General features: G+C 37.0%; 2 long non-coding RNA genes across 2 annotated transcripts in view; one reads left to right on the top strand and one right to left on the bottom strand.

The window, feature by feature from the left end:
- The window catches only part of LOC145517996 (uncharacterized), a 141,260-nt gene extending 133,126 nt beyond the window's left edge, over window positions 1-8,134 (bottom strand). The window contains exon 1 of the long non-coding RNA XR_014062484.1: window positions 7,560-8,134. This is a non-coding gene — a long non-coding RNA (uncharacterized LOC145517996). The remainder of the gene's footprint in view (window positions 1-7,559) is intronic.
- The window catches only part of LOC145517994 (uncharacterized), an 84,248-nt gene continuing 78,517 nt past the window's right edge, over window positions 7,213-12,943 (top strand). The window contains exons 1-2 of the long non-coding RNA XR_014062482.1: window positions 7,213-7,615; window positions 9,991-10,089. This is a non-coding gene — a long non-coding RNA (uncharacterized LOC145517994). The remainder of the gene's footprint in view (window positions 7,616-9,990; window positions 10,090-12,943) is intronic.

Below are 12,943 nucleotides of genomic sequence, written 5' to 3'. Positions count from 1 at the left end.
AATTTGGTCTACAGCCCTGTCTGCCCATGCACTGCTAACGGTGCATGTTCAGGTATGTCCAACTCTTTCCAACACCATGAACTGTGCCTGCAGGCTCCTCTGCCCATGGAATTTTCCAGGCAAGAATACTGGATAGGGTTGCCATTTCCTTCTCCAGGGAATCTTCCCAACTCAGGTATCGAACTTGCATCTCTACCACCATGTCACCTGGGAAACCCACACACAATAGATGTCTTTTTTTTCCCCTGGGGTCTCGCTGCTTCTGGGGTGTTTTATTCTCCAGGTATCATACTGACCTTCCTATTCTCAGATTCCACCAACTTATCCATGGTGTTGACACTTTCTTATGACTCTCTGGGCTACTGAGCATCTGTTCCTTGTTTCCCAGACCCTCGCATTACTTTTATCTAATGTAACTCTCTCCTGAGGAAATGGGCATTAAAAAAAGAAACTAATAGTAGTTTGAACACGGCAAAAGGCAAAAAGGACAGTATGGGAGAAAATAGCAGGAAAAAGATTGATTAATATTTCACAAATATTTTCCAGCACATCAAGAAATATTAAAAGGAGAAAATTAAATTTTAAAAGTCAAATGTATATCTATTACATCAGTGCACTTGTTTATAGATCTCATGTTGCATTATTAACTCAGATGAAGCTTCCCACAATTTCTAAGATGTATGGGGATAATTTTATTTGTGGACTGGTTAAGAGTAGTCACATGAAAAACTATCATTTTCAAATTCCTCTCTCTTTGTTTCATAAAGGCGAGAGAGAGAATCAAAGGCAGTGGCAGAGACTGAAAGAGAGAGATTCATGATTAATCTAGGACAAATTAATCTTTTTCACATTGCTGCTATTTCCTAGGTCTCCACTGTTTGGAGCCATTGCTTCATACTTCAGTGGGTCTCTCTACTATGTTTTGTTTTTTTAATTTTTATATGCTTTTTTTTTATGATATATACATTTTAGTTTCTCAGATATGCAGTTTGCATTTCCCATTAGCATGTGTCTTTTCAGTGGAATTACCATTTAACTGCACCTTGTCTGATTGAAAGGATAAACTCTATCAGCTCCTATGGATGGCTTTGCCTCAAGGATACCAAGTTGTGCGGAACACTAGCTAAACTATTTAAGAAGTTGTGGAGATAGTGAAGGACAGGGAAGTCTGGTGTGCTGTAGTCCATGGGGTCTCAAAGAACTGGACACAATTGAGTGACTCAACAACAACAACTGTGAAATGTTAGTCACTCTGAAGCTTTGTCATTGGTTTTTCATTATCTGTTGAATTGCATTATGGTACTTACCTGGAACTCAACCAATGTATATATAGTCAAGGTTTATTGTTGTTTATATTCATTTGCTTGCTTTCTTTTTGATGTGAGGGGATGAGATATGGTCAATGAACCCTGGACTGAAATGTAAATGTGTTGAAATCAGTATGCAAGATTCTTGTCCCCAACTATTTCTTGCTAGACTACAACTTTCATATCTGCTGAGATGAAGATGTACTATTCATAGTATAGCATTATGGAATATATTTCCCTATGTATGAAGGATGATGACTTTGGAATTAACAAGGCAGATTATTTTTTTATAGGAGAAACCATGGGCAAAAGTACTATCTATTCTTCATAACTTTCAGAAACGTTTGTCCATTAGAAGATAATTTACATATTCCCTAAAATAAAAATTCTGACAGGAAGTGTTACAATTGCTGCCATCTATGACTCAAAGGTACTTAGAATTTTTTTTACATGATAAATAAAGTTCTGAAAAGAGCTGGCCACTATCCAAAATGTAATTTAAAATGTATCTTAATTGTGAAATCATATAGAAAGACTTCTAACTAAATATATTCAGTTCTGAACCCTAAAAACTTCCAGGCTACTCATGTAGCCATCAGCTGTCTAGACATATTATTTTTGTCTCCTGTGAATGCATGTAATCAATGCAACATTTATGCAAAAAAGTACATTAAATATTAGAAGGATATTTGAATTCATTTTATATTTTCTTTCAAAATTACTGGAGTTTTTGGTAAGCTTTATTGCTTTTTGTAAAGATTAAATTTTCCTTTCTGAAATTTTAAGCATGGATTTGAACTAAAGTCAACTCAAAAGGATTTTAAGTGACAATTATTATTTCAAGTATTTAAAATTAACCTAAATTTATAATACCAATTATACTTTATTGTTTTTTGGTTACAATATATTTTGTCCAAATGCTTCTGATGAGAAATAGTTCTACATGGAAAGAAAATCTCTATAATGGTCAGTAGTAAAAAGCAAAACCAAACCAAAACATATTGTACTGGGAATTGGAAGGGATCCAGAAGTGAAGGAAGGAAGAAGAAAAAGAACAGAAAGGAAGGGAAAAACTTATTTCATGAAGGTTAACCAAGCTTGTTGAGCCAATGTTTCAAGCTTCTCATGAAAACAAACAGAACAAATGGACCCTTAGGGTCTACAGCCCACATGAAAACAGCTGAAGCATAGAATCAACCGTGGGAAAAATTAAATTTATGAAACAACAGACCCAGGACTATCTATTGTTGGCCATGGAGGACAGATTCAATGAAGATTTTGAAATAACTCATCATCTTTTTTTCTGATAACATATGCGTGGACTCTTAAATCTTTCTATGAAGACTAGATCACTTGACTATATTTGTTAGTTGATTTTTATACACACAAATTTGTTCTTACACCGAATTGGTTTTTATTTTCTTCCTTCTTTCCTTTCTTCCTCTATTTCCTTTTCTTTCTCTTCCTTTCTTTTCATTTTTAACCTCGCATCTTTTTTTGTAGGAGTAGGGCTTATGGAATGGCATAGAAGAAATAACATTTGTTGTTTTGAGAAAGAACTTATCAAGCAGCCAGTAGTCTCAAGGCATGATAAACATGTTCTCTCACCAGGAAGGCTATCTTATTGATTCCACTTGATTCCTACTTTCACAGGTTTCAAAATATTTTTGCATAACACATCATAAGAGGATGTCTGAATGGTCTTGAACTCCATAAAATAAAATAGTGATTTGTGTTACTCTAAGTGTCCCTTAAAACATTTAAAATAATTTCATGTTTTTAAAAATCTTTATTGAATTCACAGTATGATCAACCAAATGATTAACAGAAATCTTTTTTATAACATCCAGAGGTAGCTCCTAATTGGACAAACAATAATTGAATTTTGAGACTCTAAAATAGTTTGACATTACTGTATGAATTAAAAGAATCTGCTCTTCATTTGGATATATCTGTAGTTGTCTGACTCAGCCCCTATCACTCTACAAAAGAGCCCACTTCTGAAATGTCAAGGAGACTTCTTTGTTACAAGAACAAGTTGTCTTAACTACTTAAGTCTGTTTCCTCAAGGACTGTGATCTTGAGTCTAACTTTACCTTTTCTCCTTTTTTGTATCACCAAACCTCCTGCAATGGAACCACCATGCTTCATATCAATATTATTCACTATTGTTGTGTATTGGATATTGACTTACGAAAGCAGTATCTGTTAAGATGTGTAAACTTTCATTTGTATACAAAAATGATTTCACCATTGGTTAGTTTCCAGAAATTATACTACATTTCTATTTCTTTCTTCACCTTTTCTTCCATTTCTTTGATTTTGTTTTCTACTTTTATAGTTTGGCCAGATGGAATCAGGTTAACAGTCAATTGAACATGTTCTTTGATTGCAAAGACTTGTCCTAACTAAGCACTGATTTCTCCTTTGACTGTGACCTAGGCTTGGCCAATACTAAGAACTTCATAAACGGCTGAATGAATGACCAAATACAACTTCTGGATGAGAAACAAAAGAAGCTAATTGGTCCATGAGGGAATCGAACTTGTAATCTTAGTTTCATCAGTATGTCTCTATACTGAATGTGATTGTCTAGATCCTATGCATTTAAATAAAGAAGCTTTTAGCAGCAACAGTTTGAATTTTCCAAATGTAACTTTTTTCTTTTTTTAATCACTTAATAAATCAAAACGTGCAATAAAATACATTTTTAAAATTTAAAATAAAAATTGAGCTCAGACAAGAGAAATAACCATGCTTGTCAGGCTACTGAATCAAGTCTTTGCATGAAGTCTGACAGAGCAAGTGCTCTCTTGGGCCCTGAAATTGTTGAAGGATATGAATTGCAGCTTATGCACACAGCCTTCTGTATACATTGTCACACTATATAAAGACATCCCTCGTCACTGAGGAAGGCATCAGAGTGAGCTCAAATGCTGAAAATGTCTGTTTATTTGCTCCTAGTTTTAAGCCACAAGGTATTTGAGTCTACTTGTTTGTATTGCCTTGTCTTTACCTCATTCAAAGACCTCTATTTCACAACAACATCAACAGTTTAAAAAACAAACCCAGTCTGAGAAATGGAAGGTTCCTAGCATCGGAAATTAACATGTTATTTAGAAAAATCATTCTAAATACTGTATTGCTCTTTTTACTATAGATAAATCTTACTTTCCTTAATAACCTTTCCTTCTCAGGAAAGCAATAATGCTGAGAAATGTGACATTGGACAACAGTATCTTATTCACTATTTATTGTACCTAGAAATAATAAATTACCACATGCATTTAACATTTTGTAAGTGTGAAGGTTTCTTCCAGTTCTAATGTTTTGTGACTCTAAGAATAGAAAGATATATTTTAATAGTTGAAATATGAGTCACCAGTGTTTACTGAGCATTTTCTATGTGCCAGACACTGTTAAATAACATGCCTTATTCATTTCATTCTCAGAAAAAATCTGTAAGGAAAGCTAGTGCTATTATGCCCCACTGACAGTGAGGTTTAATGAAGCTGAGCTTTGCCTGGGTTTCCAGAGAGTAGAGTGTAGAACTGAGCTTTGAATCTGAGCGATTCAACTCAAAGGCCTGAGAGTCAGGCACTCTCTAATACCAACCAACACACTAAATGCTCTTGTCTGTTACTGCAAGATTTTACCTGAAACAATTTAATTTGTAAAGTGTGTAGATTTAAAAGAAATTCTAAAGACAGCATTTCTAAGCTAAGCAAGATCATAGACTCCACTCTCCCTGTCAAACCCTGAAAACATGAGAAAAAAATGGAAAAGAGAACAAAAGCAACTAACAATAAATTTGCCAACACCATTCACAAAGGGTAAATAGGACAATTTAATTTAAAAACCACAGCAAAGTAACAAACAAAAACCCAGACTCTCTGGGAAGAATGAAACATATTTCTGAGCAGAACAGAAAAGCACAGCCTGGCATGGTTCCTCACATTAAACCCAAGTTCAGAACCCCTCTTAGTGAGGGGAGAATTTCCATTAATACCCTCAACTTGGAGGAAAATAGAATGTTGATCTTCACCCATTCCCCAGGTCCTACCTTCTGAAGAAGCATAGTGGAGACCCCTGGCCTTTGGAATTGAAGTTCTAGTGCTACATTCTGAACTGGGGAAGTAATCCCACATAGAACTGTCCTATCCCTCCACTCTACCCTCATTCTAAATTCGGTGGAGTATAGAGTTGCCAGATAAAATACTTATAATAAACAATTATTCATTGTTTATCTGAAATTAAAATTTAACTGAATGTCTTATATTTTTATTTGCTATAGCTTGTGCACTTAAGCTTGAATATCAGATAAACAATATTATTTATAACACATATACCCAACTGTTGCATGGGACATACTTACACACAAAAATACTTATCTGAAGTTCAAATTTAACTGTGCACCCCACATTTTTCTTTGATATATCTGGCAATTCTAGAGAGGTAGATTCCCTAGTATAAAGCATACAACCAAATCTCAGGATTGACATAACAACATCAAAAGAGAGGCCATGAATTCTAATAATGACAAGCTGAAAATATTGGACTCACTTACACATATAACTCATACTGAAGAATATGCTAAAAATGGATATATACCAGAAAATAAAGCCTGAGATATATAATAATGTAACTCTGAGAAATAAGAAAGCGAATTAAAAATAAACAACTATGATCCAAAAGGATAAGTTATTAAAAATGGATAAATCTATGTGGTAATTGTTATTTTCTTCTAGGTACTATTCTATATGTTTTTAAAAATTAAAGAAATTCTAAGGATATAAATAATCTCCAGTATCATTCAGAACTAAAAAGCTAAAAGAAATGGGAAGGTTTATAAAATGTTAGATGTCATTTTATTTCCCCCGAGAAATGAATCTGCCTGCTTGTAAGAGACAATAATATACATATTGGGTACAAAGGGGAAAACAAGGCGAGAAGAGGGAATAAAAAAGACAAAGGAATAGAGAGATTTAAGAAAAATTCTTCTGTCTAAAGCTAATTTTAGACATTTTACAGAAAACCATTATAAGATTATTTTTTGGAACAATCCTCATTTAGTAAGTTCTGTGAGGCCTCATTTAGTAAGTTCTGTGAGGACTGGTTTAATTTCCATTTGATTGTCTTCTATTCTCGGAATTTGTTGATTACTAAGAGCAGGGAGAGTAACAATTTTCCTATCCTAATTTTCCACTTTTCCTAACAACTGGTGACTGACAGCTGGACTCAGAGTGAGAGACAATAGACTTGTGCAGGGGTACTGACAGTGAGGATTGATGATCTGGTATGTCTGCACACCCCTCTCTCTACTGTTAGGCTATTTTTCTTTACCTTCCCCAGATCTTCAACTAAGTGTAAATATCTCATTCTTAACTATTGGTTATTTTATCCAACCTATAATTAATCTAAAATGGCTAACTACATTATTAAATTAAATCTAAGTAGATAAGCCAGGGAATTTTTAATTTTTTTTTGATAGAGAAACTTTTGGATAGGGAGTGTTTTCTTGCTGCTGCTACAACTATGAAACCTTAAAAAAAATGTAATAACTACAATGCTCATTAATAATAGTGATGAAATTATGGTTGCTTATATGTTTGTCTACTTTTTATACAGAGGTGTGATTCATGAGTATCTTTTTTTATATATTATTTTTATCTTTTTTTATATTACCTAATTTACATGTACAAACAAATACTTTAATAATACTATATTAATTATTATTTTGGCTATAAATCCTAGGAACCTTCCCCCTCATCCTCCTCTCCCATTCCACACGAATAATATCAGCAAGTTAGATGTCCATTCACTCATTCGGGCTGCCTGTGTCACCTTGATACAGGTTTCTGTGCCTTCCTGCCCTTCCTTGAACCTGGTCAATCTCGCGAGATCATGTCAAAGCCATTTCCGTACAACCCGCATTAACGAGATCTCTCAGCAAGCAACTCAAAGCAAGAAGCTATTCACTGACAGAACCAAGGAACACCTGCTGGACCAGGCCTTGTGTGACTCTACCCGGGCTCGTCATTCTGAAGTCTGGCTCAGGGCACCTAGCAAGCGAATACGCATCCTTGCAGACACTTCCCCTGGACCCAACGGACCCAACAATGAGAGTCACACGGTGGCTCTAATTTGTCCTGGGGGCCGGCAAAGAGCGAGAAGTGGGACTCTAGTCCCAGCAGAGGTGAAGGGCAGTAACAACTGAGGCCCTGTTTAGGGAGGAAACTGCACTGCACTTACCGGAGTCTGCCGTTTTCCGCAAGTCCAGGACACCAGGCCGAAGCAGTAGGATACAGGTACAGGCTCCTAGAAGACCAGGTCTATGTCTGGCAAGGTCAAAGGCTGCAGCAAGCCGAGCTCACAGTTCCTTTATCTCCGAGGGCAGTCGTTCCTCCAGGCAGCTGTGAGGCATCTAGAATTTGCCTCAGGAGACTGCTCCTCAAGCCTTTCTGCTGAAGAAGAGTCTCAAGACATTGCTTTTTCTCTCTAACCCAGCCTTCTGCCAGCACCCTGCTTTGGGAGTTGGCCCCTTCCGCTAAGCCGCTTCATTAGGAAAAGTTCTTTTTTTTAACATCTTTAATGACTGAGGGTGGAGCTGAGGCCTGTGGGCGGGTGGAGTGTGGGGCTTCCCAGAAAGGCAGACAGGAACCCACAGAAGCAGCCAGCGAGGTGTGCTGTGTGGCTTTGGCGTGTTGGAGAAGTAAGTGCAGGTCCCGTGGAAGGGCAGGGTGAGGATGAACCCAGAGGCTGATGCTCCGAGGCTCCGAGAAAGGCGGAATCAATCCCCGAGGGGCTGCTGTTAACCACTCTTCCCAGAGGAAGGGTGAGTGCTTGGGATCTCGCGAGACTACCGGGTATTCCAAGGAGTCCTGGGATGACACATACCTAGGTGCTTCAGGTGCCGGAGGCTTCTTGTCTCACACACTTAGGAAGTGTGGCTCATACCACCTGTCAAGTAAACTCAAATTCTCCTTTATGCCTTGCCCCCAAAGTGCTGGGGCTCTTTTGGAGCAGGGGAGTCAGAGGGCGGGTTCTGGTGCAAAAGCTGTAGCGGGGCGGAAACACCTGAGGCCAGAAGAGAAGTAGACTGTACCTGCTAGTGCTGTGAATCTATAGCTCAGAGCAACGACTTGGGATTCTGGTGTGGAACTCTGGGGCCCCAGTTCCAAGCATGCTCTCCAAAACCACAGAAACAATAACCACAGTGCCATTATCCTTAGGGTGCTTGATCCCCTCCACAGCTTCAAGGTGTCTACATTTTGTCTCAGGAGACCATATCCAGGTGAATTTAAAGAAAGAATACTTAAACTGTTTCTAATGATAATGCAGGTGAGAGAGAGATATGGGTTGTGAGCTAGTTATATATTTTGGAAAGTCTTCCCTATTTATGATCCTATAGAACACCTAATATTTTAAATATTATTTTTAAACAATCATTGTTTGTAGTCTATTAAGTTTTTATTTTTCTTAAATTCAATATTTTTGTCTAGATATTTGTGGTAAAAATGAAGTAAAATTCCCTCTTTAATAATGTTAATGAAGGACAAATACTCCATTTTGTGATTTATATTTCCTGTGATTAGTATATAATACTCTAGTACATAGGAAAGTAAAGCATACATTCAAAATTGAATAGTGTTCTGGGAAGCACAAGTCGATATTTTATTTCTAGAATAAGTCTGATATGTAGAGAGTGTAATAGATGTATTTTCTGAATAAATTTCATTTAGTTTTGAGAGATAAACAGATTTTACTCCCCAAACTGGGGTCATCCATGCACCCATTGGTCAGAAGAGAATTAAACTCCTTGGTTTACAATCTTAAAAGGCTGTAGTCCATAGGGAAAAGTTATTTCCTTAAAGCAAAACTGTGATACTTGTACCAGAAGAAAGAATAGATCCTGGACAAACAAAATGATTTCCATTTAGGATAGGTGATCATTAGTGTCCAAATAGCATTGGTGTCTTATTCTAAAATTGAGTTTTCTATTCACTGATACTTTATTGGCTTCCATTCATTCTTCATTTAGAAGTTGCTAGAAACTTCTTCAAGTTCAAATCTTTCATTTAGATGACAGTAATCTAGGTCAGTTTTTAAAATGCAGTGGTGTATTGCATGTGTGCTGTACATTTTTCTTCTGTTGAAAAATAAACTGAAGCACATTAAATTTTTAAAGAATTTAGCAAGACTCAATTTGAATTGAGCAGCACCAAACCAAAAGCTTCCCGGGTGGTGCTCGTGGTAAAGAACCTCTCTGCCAATGCAGATGTGAGAGACACGGATTCAATCCCTGGGTTGGGAAGATCCTCTGGAGAAGGGTCTGGAACTTATTCCAGTATTTTTGCATGAAGAATCCCATAGATAGAGAAGCCTGGTGGGCTACAGTTCATGGGGTCACAAAGAGTCAAACACAAATCAAGTGTCTTAGCATGTGTGCAAACCGAAAATGGTTAGAAGCTTTTTACTGACAGGACTCAGAGGAAAGGCTTTTGAAGAGCCTATGTGGTACCGAAGCAAGAAAATTGTTTGATTGACTGTAACTCAAGTTGTTGCCTTGTTTGGGAAAGCCTAGTTTCCTGTTTGTGATTGATTGTTCATAAATTTCACTTTCTCATATACAAATATGTTTACTTGAATTGACTCTAGGTTAAAGTTTGGTTTCCTTACACAGGCTGCTGCTGCTGCTGCTAAGTCGCTTCAGTCGTGTCTGACTCTGTGCGACCCCATAGACGGCAGCCCACCAGGCTCCCCCATCCCTGGGATTCTCCAGGTAAGAATACTGGAGTGGGTTGCTATTTCCTTCTCCAATGCATGAAAGTGAAAAGTGAAAGTGAAGTCACTCCGTCATGTCTGACTCTTAGCGACCCCAGGGACTGCAGCCTACCTGGCTCCTCCGTCCATGGGATTTTCCAGGCAAGAGTACTGGAGTGGGTTGCCATTGCCTTCTCCGCTTACACAGGCTACTAATGTGTTAGAGCCACCTTAGTCTAATGGTCTCCTTGTTTAATTAATATCTTAATATCATTAACCAACTGAGGAAATGATAAGTTGGAGAGTAGGTAAAAGGATCTTTAAATAATTATACCCAGGAATACATTAGAACTATGGGATGCATTGGAAAAAGTGAGAGATGTTAGGTTACTATTAGTTCATTTTGCTTGCATGCTACCTGAACTTTCATACACTTTAAAAAAGTCTCATTTAAATCTCTGAGTGAACTCATTTTCATCTATGTTTTTTAGTCTATCTATACGATGATGCATTCTACACCTTTATCTGGGGCAGACCTCTCTTTTTTGAGCACTGAGTCTATTTGTCCTGAAGCTTACTTGACAACCCTGCCTAGACAGCTTTCTTCCCCAACTTTCTCTTTTTGCAACGCTCTAAATCTTAGTTAATGGCTAAGCTACAAACCTTGGAGTCATCATGAGTCTTCCCTCACCAAAGATATTCAGTTGTTTAAAAATTAATTGGCTCTCCCTCTAATTCACTTTGTTCTTTGATCCCATTTTAATCCATGTTGCTAACACTGACCATTAATTAAATATAGCATGTTGCCTGCTAATTAAATAATTGGCAGAATTGGAGAAGATTCACACAAAAAATAATTTTAGCTATGTAATAAATGCTGCTATGGTGGTACAGTAAGTAAATTGGCTTACCTACTTCTAGATAGTGTGCAATAATGGAAAAGAACACTACAGAAAGAGAGGCCTGGATTTGAATTTTGATTAGCTGTATGACTTTGGGTAGATTATATGCTTTCTTTTAACCTCCTTTCCCTCATCTATTAAAATGGAGATTAAAATATTTATCTTATGGAACTCATGAAAGCATTATATGAGCTTATATATATGTACATCATATATATATTAGTATTGTTGTTCAGTTGCTAAGTTACATCTGACTGTTTGCAACCCCAAGGACTGCAGCAAGCCAGGCTTCTCTGTCTGTGGAATTTTCCAGGCAGGAATTCTGGAGGGGGTTGCCATTTCCTTCTCCAATATGTTGTATATATACATACATACATACATACATATATATACATATATATATATTACATGAGATTTTGGATATGGCAACCCACTCCAATATTCTTGCCTGGAGAATTCCATAGATAGAGGAGCCTGGCAGGTTACAGTCCCTAGGGTTGCAGAGTTGGACACAACTGAGCGACTATCACTAATTCACTCACTCATATATGCTACTCATTTGGCATGCCTGTATTAAGCAAACACTGTTTGTCAGGCACTGTTAAGGTTTTCATAGTGCCAATACTTAAGGAATTTATAATCTAGGGGAAAATATGGAAAAATAAAGCCTAACCTTTTGAGTTGGCTTATTATGTGATCTGTGCTTTTTAAAATACCCTATGTATAATAATCCATTTAATTTATAGGATAATCCTTTGAGGTAGGTGCTGTTACTTCACTAACATTACAGATAAATACATTGAATTTCAGATATGGTAACTAATTTGCTCAAGGTCATACACCTAGTAAGTACTGTAGCCTGGGTTTGAACTCTGGGACTGGTAGATCTGGGGCTTTGGAGATGCTTTCCAAAGGAGGTGAACCTTATGTTTAGTTATGACAACTAGTAGGGCTCTTGTGCTTCTTCCTTTTATTCTACAGCCTCTTAAACTAGTTTTCTATCTCTCCACATTTAACATTGCATTTCTGACATGTAAAATGAGGAAGTGTTAGTCACTCAGTTATGTCCAATTCTTTGTGACCCCATGGAGTATAGCCCACCTGGGATTCTCCAGGCAAGAATACTGGAGTGAGTAGCCATTCTCTTTACCAAGGGATCTTCCCAACCCAGGGATAAAACCCAGGTCTCCTACATTGCAGGGTGATTCTTCACCATCGGAGCTACCACTTTAAGAAGCCCTAAAATGAGAAAGTCATTGTAAACCACAGTATTAATCCCTCTTTCTCCTCCAAGATTTTTTCACAAGATGGAAAGAGTGTGGGTCTCCAAATGACTATTACATGAAACGCTGACCTATACTGAAGAGTGACACGGGTGAGGTGTGTGTGTGTGTGTGTGTGTGTGTGTGTATGTACGCACATGCGCACACATGCACACACTTAACAGTAGAGAAGATTGTTTATAATGAATAATACAAAGAGAAAAATATTTTCTCTTACATTCACCATTCATTGCATGAATTTGGGAGCAAAAGAAATAAAGAAAAGACAGTAATAATGTCAAATTGATATTGTGTTTTGAAAGGGAAACATTTGATTGGTGGGAGTTAGAAGTAAGTTCACCAGAGAGGTAGTATCAGTTATATAAAACATTAAATAAAATCCCAGTAGAAGTTGAGTATTATAAGAAGGATTCTTTGTCTCTCAAGTTAATAACCACCCCCCCAGCTCCTTTGAGGCAGAAGCCTTAGAGATAAAGTTCAGTGAAAGCAATTGTAGGTAAGAATAAAGTGTAATCAATTTATGGGAGTTTATATCTGATAGATGCTATTTTCTTGATGAAGCTGAATTTAAATTAATTTTCTAAGAGTAAAAAGAAGTGCTGGGAATTTTAAAACTTACCTTAAAATTTAGTGAATTACACATTCAAGTAAACTATTGGACTTTTCACAGAAATAGACAATTTTATAA

This window comes from Giraffa tippelskirchi, chromosome 8 (assembly GCF_054371585.1).
Source record: "Giraffa tippelskirchi isolate mGirTip1 chromosome 8, T2T-mGirTip1v1.2.pri, whole genome shotgun sequence".
Lineage (NCBI taxonomy): Eukaryota > Metazoa > Chordata > Mammalia > Artiodactyla > Giraffidae > Giraffa > Giraffa tippelskirchi.
Note: the sequence above shows the minus strand (reverse complement) of the source record. Positions and strands in the feature narration are given on the sequence as shown.